The sequence below is a fragment of the Trachemys scripta genome, chromosome 1 (assembly GCF_013100865.1).
Source record: "Trachemys scripta elegans isolate TJP31775 chromosome 1, CAS_Tse_1.0, whole genome shotgun sequence".
Taxonomy (NCBI): Eukaryota; Metazoa; Chordata; order Testudines; family Emydidae; genus Trachemys; species Trachemys scripta.
This window is the reverse complement of record NC_048298.1, coordinates 56,113,769-56,123,826: the sequence shown is the minus strand read 5'-3', so window position 1 is coordinate 56,123,826 and position 10,058 is coordinate 56,113,769. Positions and strand designations below refer to the sequence as shown.

General features: G+C 39.7%; 1 long non-coding RNA gene across 3 annotated transcripts in view; it reads right to left on the bottom strand.

The window, feature by feature from the left end:
- Positions 1–353: 353 nt before the first annotated feature.
- The window catches only part of LOC117877228, a 15,224-nt gene continuing 5,519 nt past the window's right edge, over positions 354–10,058 (bottom strand). For 2 of the 3 annotated variants that reach the window (XR_004645656.1, XR_004645654.1), the window contains one exon: positions 354–582. This is a non-coding gene — a long non-coding RNA (uncharacterized LOC117877228). Of the gene's footprint in view, positions 583–5,908; positions 6,037–10,058 lie in introns of those variants that run through there. The other variant, XR_004645655.1, reaches the window with a different exon arrangement.

The window sequence follows — 10,058 nt, the reverse complement described above, 5'->3', positions numbered from 1 at the left end:
AAACAATTTTTAAATTCTGGTTTTGTGAATTTTTAATTGAATTCCTGCAAAACAAGATTAAAACCAATTATTTAAAGTTTTTCTAACTGCTGATTTAAATCACGATTAAATCTTGATTAAATTGGCGATTTAAATCATTGTATTTTAAATCAATCATGCTCATTATCATGCAGATTAAAAAATGGACATTATCTGCGATGAAAGGTTTACTTGAGACAATGAATCTCACTTTTCTTATGTGAGTATAGATTTAGACTTCTTTTTACAAATGTTAAAAGTAATTCGATAAACCACCTATTGCCATTAAAACATTTATTTTACATATAAAATGACATAATAGAAATGTCTGGAAACAGTATGTTGAATACCATTTGCAGTTTTCTAGCAATATTGTAAAAAGGCAAATTAATCATGCTTTTAATCATGGATTAACTAAAATGTGCCCCAGAATCTTTTGGGCTTCAATGTCAGCAGGTGATCAAATGCTCCAATTTGTTGGAGATTAATACAGTGACGTCAGCCATGGCCTTTTTCTAATTACACAAATAATGTACGCAGAAAATCCCTGGATTACATTTCTTTCTGAAATAAAGCAATCTAGTGTTATCTGGTGCACAGTAAACTTGAATCAAATTACATGCATATTAGACATATTAAGAAATATACATCATTTCAGAATCAAAAGTATTATCCATGCCTGAATGCTTGGGTTTTTCAAAAACGATCTGTACCTGGGCTTATATTTTTAAAGAAATCTAATCAGAGATAGCACAAAAAAAGAGTAATAGCTTTCTTATTATTATGTATTCCAGAAAAGAGTTCTTATTAACACAAGACCTAGACACTAAATTCCCAGCTAGAGATAGCTCAGTAACAACTAAATATGGGAATGACTAACTAAAGGAGCATGACCTTTTTTTATTGTTTTTGACAGGAAAAAAATGGGCCTTCTGCACAGAATAAGTTCATATCTCGTGTTTGGGTTCTTTATGCTTTCTCCATATTCCATGCTACTGGAGATCCATCTCTCAGGTTTACTTTACAAAGATAACAAGAACTGAGAGCTAGAAGTTAAAGCCAGACATATTCAATTTAGAAATAAGGCACACCTTTTTAACAGTAAGACTGATTAATCATTGGAACAAACTACCAAGGGAAGTGGTGGATTCTCCGTCTCTTGACATCTCCAGATCAAGACTGGATGCCTTTCTGGAACATATACAAGTTACTGTCTATACACTATGGCTTGTGCTATACAGGTGGCCAGAGTAGATGATCTAATGGCCCCTTCAAGCCTTAAAATCTATGAAGTGGTTAAGGGAATGTTGTAACATTGCTCCTGTTTCTTGTTCAGTCCCTTAAAGTCAATAGAGTGTTTTCCATTTACTTCCTTGGGCATTTGATCTGCCTTATGTGCATACCTATATTCTTGGAAGTTTACGATAGGGAGATAACTTTGCTGACAGGAAATATTAGCTTTAAAGTTGGGAAACTAATGACAAATAAATATTTAGTTACTGGATATTGAAAAAGGAAGGTAAGCTCTGTCTCAAAAACCCATTTCCCTTGCATTAAAGAGAAGCCTCACTGGTTTGGTTTAAAACAGCGGCTCTCAGCCTTTCCAGACTACTGTACCCCTTTCAAAAGTCTGATTTGTCTTGCGTACCCCCCAAGTTTCACCTCACGTAAAAACTACTTGCTTACAAAATCAGACATAAAAATACAAAAGTGTCACAGCATTCTATTACTGAAAAATTGCTCACTTTCTCATTTTTATCATATAATTATAAAATAAATCAATTGGAATATAAATATTGTAATTACATTTCAGTATGTAGAGCAGTATAAACAAATCGTTGTCTGTATGAAATTTTAGTTTGTATTGACTTTGCTAGAGCCACTAGGCAAATATCTGAGTTGATATACCCCCTGGAAGACTTCTGTGTACACCCAGGGGTACGTGAACCCTAGTTCAGAACACTGAGCTAAGTCCCCATTTCATACTCCACAAGGGAGACACTACTGCAAACCAAACCAAGTCACAAGGGGTGTCATTCTTACTCAAGCTATATTCAGGCCGTGACTTGCTGGGGTTCCCATCTTTTAACAATTTTTAAATTACTTGAGGTCAGTTCATTGGCCCAGAAAGAGGGGAATGTGAAATAGAGGCAGTGTTGCCTTGTAGATACAGCAGGACTGGATTAGACTGGAAATCAGGAAATTGAGTTTCTGTTCCTGGCTCTATCACTGACCTGCAGTGTGACCATGGGCAAGACATTTAATTTCTCTGTGCTTGAGTTTCCCCATCTGTAAAATGAAGACAATGATACTGACCCATCTTTGTAAAGCACTTTGAGATCTATGGATGAAAATTGCTATATAAGACCTAGGCAGCATTACTATTCTGATCACCGGATCTCTTCTAGTTTTTGGAAAGGACAAACATTGAGCTAAACAAATCACATAGTGGTTGAGATAAATGAAGGGCTGGATTCTTTTTCTCGCCCTTTTGATCCAGTAAATTGGAAGGAGTCCCAAATGTGTGCTGATGGAGGCAAAGTACTAGCACAGACACTGTGTATGGACATAAGGAGATCATCCATCAATGCCACTAGAGCAATCTCTGTGTCACATCTTACTCGTCAACCTGATTGTGAAGGGTGCAGGACATTTCCCTATAATAGTGATTTTGGCGATTGTTCACTCCATCTTTCTGTGTGATTTTTCCCATGAAGTAGAGGTTGATTGTAAGGCAATAGTTAATAGGACATTGGTGTCATCTGTGGGTTCTGGAGGACCAACTGGATATGGCATACTTAAGGCTGGCTGGTAGATTGGTTTCTGCAAAGAAGGTGTAAATGATCTGTGTTAGTAGTGGGCTTAGGTGGGCACTGGCTTTCCCCTACCATTAGAGGCACTGGGGCTGTTTCACGTGTAGTGATCAATAATTTCTTAGAGTTTCTAGGGTTTCCATTTTCATTATTGGGCCAAACTCTGTCAAAGAGGAGGTATGATCCTCTCTCCTTGCTTCATCTTGTTTCCTCATTGTGGTGAGTCTGTCCTGGATTTCCATGATCTTTCTGAAGATTAAATTAAGAGCTATCGCAAGTGGCATAGTGCTTGGATATAAGGCTGAATGAAGACAGCCTAGTGAGATCAATCATTTTGCTATTCAGAAAAGTCCTGCCAGTCAGGATTTTGCTGACCGGATGGCAGAGGAGACAGAGGTTTCTTGGGCTATGAATGTTTATGAAGCTACTTATGAAAATTAGATATGGAATTAAATGTTACATAGAACCATTCAATGTAGCTAAACAATGTGGAATGAGTGAGCACCTCTACCTGGGGCTATGTCCCCAATCCAGCAATGAGCTCTGTGAAGGAGGACCCCTGAATCCATACAGATCCATTAGGGCACCGATTCAGAATTCATTGCCGAAGGGGGTCCTGTATCTGAAACTTTTAATGAACTGTACTATTAATTATACTGAACAGGATCCAGATTAGACTTTTCCCACTTAAATGAAAAACAAAGAGTTAAGGGGAAATGTTGTTTTAGTTAATCCCACACACAGTGAACAATATTCATCGCTTTTAATTTTTTCAGAGAGGATCTTAGCATGCTTTGTTGTTGTTTTTGGTCCATGCAGACACTACTCCACGTTGATCTATTTGTAAACATAAAAATAACAAACACAAAAATAAAAATGATAATTTGCACAACCTATGACAAATTACTTAGTGCTGCTAATCCCACTCACCAGATGGTATAGAGCTATAATCAAAAGCAGTGCTGAGAGAAATACGGTCCACATTTGTACATTTTAATTATTTTCAGATGAAAGACAGATATAGCTGTTCTTATTTATCTAGAGGGCACATACAATAGGCTTTGTCATACAATCTCAAAACAAGAAAATACTACTAATCAAAATATTGCTCTAGGCTAGATTTTCAAATGCTGTACATTGATTTGTACAATGTGGGTGTGGATAGAGCTGCGGTTATGTGGGTTTTTTTTAATATTTATTATTTTTGACATTTTGTATTTTCTGTGATGCCGAGCCGGCTCCAGCATTTCTGCTGCCCCAAGCAAAAAAAGAAAAAAAAAGCTGCGATCATGATTGCGATCGGCGGCGGCAATTGGAAAAAAAAAAAAGCCGCGATCGGTGGCGGCAGTTCAGCAGCAGGTCCTTCGCTCCTAGAGGGAGTGAGGGACCTGCCACCCCCGAATTGCCGCAGGTGCCACCCCTCTCGCTGGGCCGCCCCAAACACCTGCTTGTTAAGCTGGTGCCTGGAGCCAGCCCTGCTGTGGTGTGCTTGGGCGGATATGATGATACACTGTTGAACTAATTTCACCAAGAACCTTGAGCGTTGCCAAGTTAAATGCCAGGTCTGCATGGGAGGCTAATAGAGAGCAAGAGTTCAGTGACAACATTGTGGTGACACAAGAACTAGACTAGTGAACACTGAGGGGGCTTGTGCACACTACCACTTATGTCAGTATAACTTATGTCACTCAGGGATGTGAATAAGTCACCCCCCTGAGCGACGTAAATTACACCAACCTAAGCTCTAGTCAGGACAGCACTATGTCGGTGGGAGATGATCTCTCCCATACAGCATCTTTACCAAACATGCTACAGCGGTACAGCTGCACCAATGCAGCTGCGCCAATGTAGCGCTTCTAGTGTAAACTAGCCCTGAGTATAATCTTCAGTTCCCATAGGGGAAATGAGTATTCTTGCCTCCTCATGATTAAATCAAACAAGAAGACAGAGAGCACATAGATAGTTACGTGAAAACAGAGGGCCTTGGGGGTAGAGAACAGAGCCCCAATCCTGTACCATGCCTATATGGAATGCCACTGAAGTCTAGGTCCAGCCTGGTGCAGCACTCTGCCAACAGGTAGGGTTGGGGCCTAATGTCTGTGACACTTGATGCAAAACAATGCCTAGATATTTGTTCAAGAAAAAATGCCCATTTTTATTACATTATGTTTCTATCACACACAAAAAAAGCTTTGTTAAAAGAACTCCGTTAAGGTTGCAAAGTCAAGCACTCAAAAGTTAGGAAATGTTAGATTTACAGTTGCCTGTGGATCCTTACTTCAGCCCCCTTGTATGTATGCATTATGAAACGGCCTTTAATTACATGATATACTATTTTTATTCTCATCATTCCACCCCACACATCACCCTGCCCTAGGTCCAGCTCTTCTCCCCGCTGCACTCAAATTAGGCAGCTAAGGGACAATTGGGCAATGAAAAGTTAGTTGTTGAGGAATGCTCAAGAACAGAAGGGTCTGGGTGATCAAAAATAGAGAAGATTAATTAATTACCAACATAAATTAACAACAAAAGCTAATTATTATAATCCTGGAGCAAAAAAATGAGCTATATTTAAACTCCAAAGGAAGATACTTGGACTTCAGACTGCTAATCTCATTCACATAATGTAGATGGTAAGAACCCTTCTAATAACATGCATGTGGATTTTATTGGCCTATTTGTGTTCATTAAAAGCAGCTGCTCTCAATGGCCAAGAGAAAATGAGCTTAAAGCAGTGGAAAGACAAACCTGATTGGTTATAACACAGCACTTTACCTCCCCTTGTGTTGTTTTTCTAGCTTCTTAAAAAGAGAAGCAGTTAGATGTCTGCCAGAAAAACATGGTCATTGCGGAGGGAACAGGGAATTGAACAAGTAATAAAAGCATCTTGTCTGATAAAAGCAGTTCTAGTTCCACAGGCGAGGTGCTGAGGAAAACTCTCCCTCTCTCTTATCAGCAGGTTGAGATAGCATTTTATTTTCACTGAAATGTATTTTTGTCTTTTTAAAATATTAAATTTGTTAATATATTCCAATAAAACAATATATCATTAAGCTGATTTTTAAAGTTTCCTTGAATTCTGCAGTGCATAGAGATAAAAAAATGTATACAAACAGCCAATGGTAGATCTGACATTCATGGCTATTTTATAAATCTCATCCTTTCTGCTACTCCCTGAAGTTAGTGGTGGAGAATTTTGGGTATCCTGCAAAAATCAAATGGTAAATTAGATACCATCATGCCCCTAGGCTGTATCAAATTTTGTATTTTAAATGTGTGACAGATGTGAAAAGTCTTAAGGACAGAAATAAATATAATCCAAGAAGGAAAACAGATACATGCATACATAAATAAAATAAGATGAGAGACCTGAAAACAGTGATAACAGATTAATGAGTTTACCTAAATGAATCGGGGACTCCACCCTTGCAATAGGATTTTTAAAGCATCTTGAACTGAACAGTTTGGAAGGTTCAAAGTTTCAGTTACTGGAATTACCCATGATGTTTTTTTAACTTCATTCATACTTCCCTATATAAATCTACAGTCTTCATATCTGTGAATCAATTAATTGTATTAGCCTCCCATATGACCCAATCTACCAATGCTGTTTAAGCTATGGGCTTGTCTACAGGGTGGAGTAATGAACTCTACAAGGGTGTGATTTCTAAAGCACACTAATGTGCTGCACATTAAATGGTCTGTGTAGACCAGACGTGGGCAAGCTACGGCCAGCGGGCCACATCCAGCCTGAGCCCCCAGCCGGGAAACCTAGTCCCAACCTCTCCCCCACTTTCCCCCCTCCCCCACAGCCACGCCGCTGCACGGGCCACGTTCTGGCCTCCCGCTCCCGCTGGGCAGGGTGGGGAACGCAGCTGGCTCTGGCCGGCTGTCGCGGCTGCGAGCTCCTGCTGCTGCTAAGGGGGCAGGGAGTGGGGGGGTTGGGTAAGGGAGCGGGGGATCCTAGGGGGCAGTCAGGGAGGAGGGGGCAGTTGGATGGGGTGGAGGTTCTGGGGGGGAGGTCAGGGGATGGGGAATAGGGAGGGTTGGGAGTGGGAGTCCCGGGGGGCCTGTCAGGGGGCGGGGATGTGAATAGGGGTCAGGAGGGCAGTCAGGGGACAGGGAGTGGAGGGGGTTGGATAAGGGGGTGGGATCCTGGGGGGCAGTTAGGAGCAGGGGGTCCCAGGAGGGGGTGGTCAGGGGATGAGGAGCAGAGGGCGGTTGAATAGGGGGTGGGGTTCGGGGGGGGCTCTTAGGGGGCAGGGGTGTGGATAGGGGTCGGGGCAGTCAGGGGACAGGGAGCAGAGGAGTTGGATGGGTTGGAGGTTTTGGGGGGGCAGTCAGGGGGTGGGAAGGGGTAGAGAGGCACAGCCTTCCCTACCCGGCCTTCCATAAAGTTCCACAACCCCGAGGTGGCCCTCGGGCCAAAAAGTTTGCCCATCCCTGGGTTAGAACCACGTTTTCAAAGGATGAGGCCAGAGCCAAATGATCCTTGGGCCCTTCCCTTTGCACTGCTATATAGGCTCCAAGGGACCTTAAACTAGTGCAACTGAGTGCACTCTTGAAGGGGCTCTCACCTACCTTGTGACTGTAATAGAAAGAGGGACCAAAATATAGGGCTAAATTACACGTGAACCAAACTCCACTCCTTGCTATGACCTTCACTGATCTCATTAGAGTTGCATGGGGGTATAAATGATGAAACTACAAGGTCATTACATTTGCTGTTCATCCATTGACCATGCTTGGCATTAAAAAACACAGCTCTATGCCCACAAAGTCAGTCCCTGGAAAGTGTTTTTCTTATATTCTTTTTTCAAAATGGCAAATTAAAGCTTAAAAATACATCTAAAACAAAATGGGCCATGTTCATCTCTGGTGATAACTCCAGCAAAGGCAATGCAGTTACACCGAGAATTAATTTTGACCAGTAACTGCCCTTACAAGCTAAGCATCTTACAGACATGCATGGTTTTCTTGTGCTGCTACAAAATGTTCAATGTGCTGCTTGAAAATTCCTTGCTAGGTGCTGAAAGAGACATTATTGTATATTCTATAATAAGTATTATGGACTATTTTACAACGGGGGCAAATTTAACATTTGCTAACATTAAGAAATGTTTGTAGACCCTTCAGTGGTAAAATGTATGACAATTGTAAAATTATTATTTTAGCAAAATGTATTTATTAAAACACATTAGAAGGGGATTTTTTTAAGTTTATAGGGGAATTATTATTGTTAATGTTCTTAGCACTGACAATGTATTTGACATTGTACCGTACCACAAAAAGAAGAATGTTTCCATCACTACTTTCAGTCTAATGGATCGTTCGGTATAGAGGCAAGAAGGCAGAGGCAGGATCCTGATGTTTTTGGAAGATGGAGACAGCTAGCAATAATTCCCTGCAACAAAAATTTCTACTGGGGAGGTGTTTGTCTAGATTTGGAACAGGATACAGTCATGTCCTAATTAATGGACTGTCAGCTTCACACTTTTTGTGTCCATATCTGATCAGCAATCAGGAAGGGAAAGGGCTGTTTTTCCCATCAGTAACATTTAATAAAAGAAAGACAATTATCCTACTTCATTCCAATTGCTCAAACCCAAAAGCATTCTTGTTAAAAACCTTCTTATGATTTAATGTGACATGAAGCATCAGATGAAGCTTCATGTTGTGCAACAGCACAATCATTAAGCTGCATCATGTCATAGGCTAGCTTGTCAAAATTAAACAAGAAACCAACAACTGAGAATTCATTATTGTCTAAATTGTTGTCAGACAGTTTGATACGTCCCTGGGTCATGATTTCTCCATGACATGTCATATTTCTACTTATAGTCAAATGGCCCAATTCTGTGAGCTTAGTGACTCAGCTCAGCTCCCACTGATTTCTGGAAGGTCCTCATCAATTTGCAGGTTTAGGCCCTAAAGTCTCAAATAGAAAAAATAAATGATATTTCGCACACTGAGAGGGAAAAAATATTTAGAGCTCCTTAATTTTTAGCCTCTCAGCTAAGGCCTGGGACCTACAGACCCGAAAATAGGTATCTCGGTGTCAACACTCCAGATTTGGGGTATAAACAGTGAAGCAGCTACAAACAATAATATCATTTTGCATTTCTATAGTATTTTCAAAGCCCTGCACAAACATTAATAAAACTGTGAATTGATCTGATCATTTTTAAGGAAATGCAGAAAAAATACATGCAAATATGTTACTGCTACATAAGATAACAGTCTATACTACTGATGGGCCAATCCAGCAATTTATATACTGCCAGAATCATTGACCTGAATAGGAGTTTTGCCTTCATGAGGAATTAAGGAACAAGTTCTTCAGTGCTGGGCGGGAGGAGGGGAGGGTATTATTATTTTATTTAAAGAAAGTTAATATTTTCCTGTAGTTATATTAGTGATATGATCAAATTAAATTTGGCATAAGATTTTATTTAATCTAAGGCAAATAGAAATGTTTGTTTCAGTTTAAACAAAAATTCCAATGAAGACAGTTCTCTTTAAATAAGCCCACAGCCCCCTACAATGTTTGTAACCCAAACACAGCAGAACTAAAAACCTGGAGATTAATTTTATTTCATTGATTCATTATCCAAGTTGAGAGAAATGCAAAAAGAAAACAAAGCCCATGAAAGATGACCTGGAAACTGGATTTTTATAATAATTCACTTCACTAATCTTGGCCTGCTCCAGAGCTCATTGATATCAATAGAAATACCACCCATCATACAGGTAAAGATATTTGTTTGTTTGTAACATGGATTTTAGGATGGCAGTGTTCCTTTAAACATTATATCTAGCCATAAACCATTACATAAAAAATCACTTCAGCTAGGTGCCCTTGGAAGAAAAGTTTGATTTACAATAGCTTTCATACACGAGCCTGCTAGCTGAGAATTATTTTATAAACTGTAAGCCAGGTTGACAATAAATTCACAATCTCTGTTATTTGCTAAACTAGCCACTGCTTTGTTTCAGTCTCTAAATTTAGAGTTCTTTAAATGATGATGGAAATTCAGTGATAAATATTACTGAACAATATTAAAATAGGCTGGAAACTGTTGAAAGAATTTTCTAAAGAGTATAAACTATAGCTGGAAAATTTGCCTCTTCTCTCCCCGATAGTGCTTTCCTATTTTAAGCTACTTTTCCACAGATCGCTTGTTTCAGGCATACTGAGTACATGGCAATACATTTTAGATAACCCCT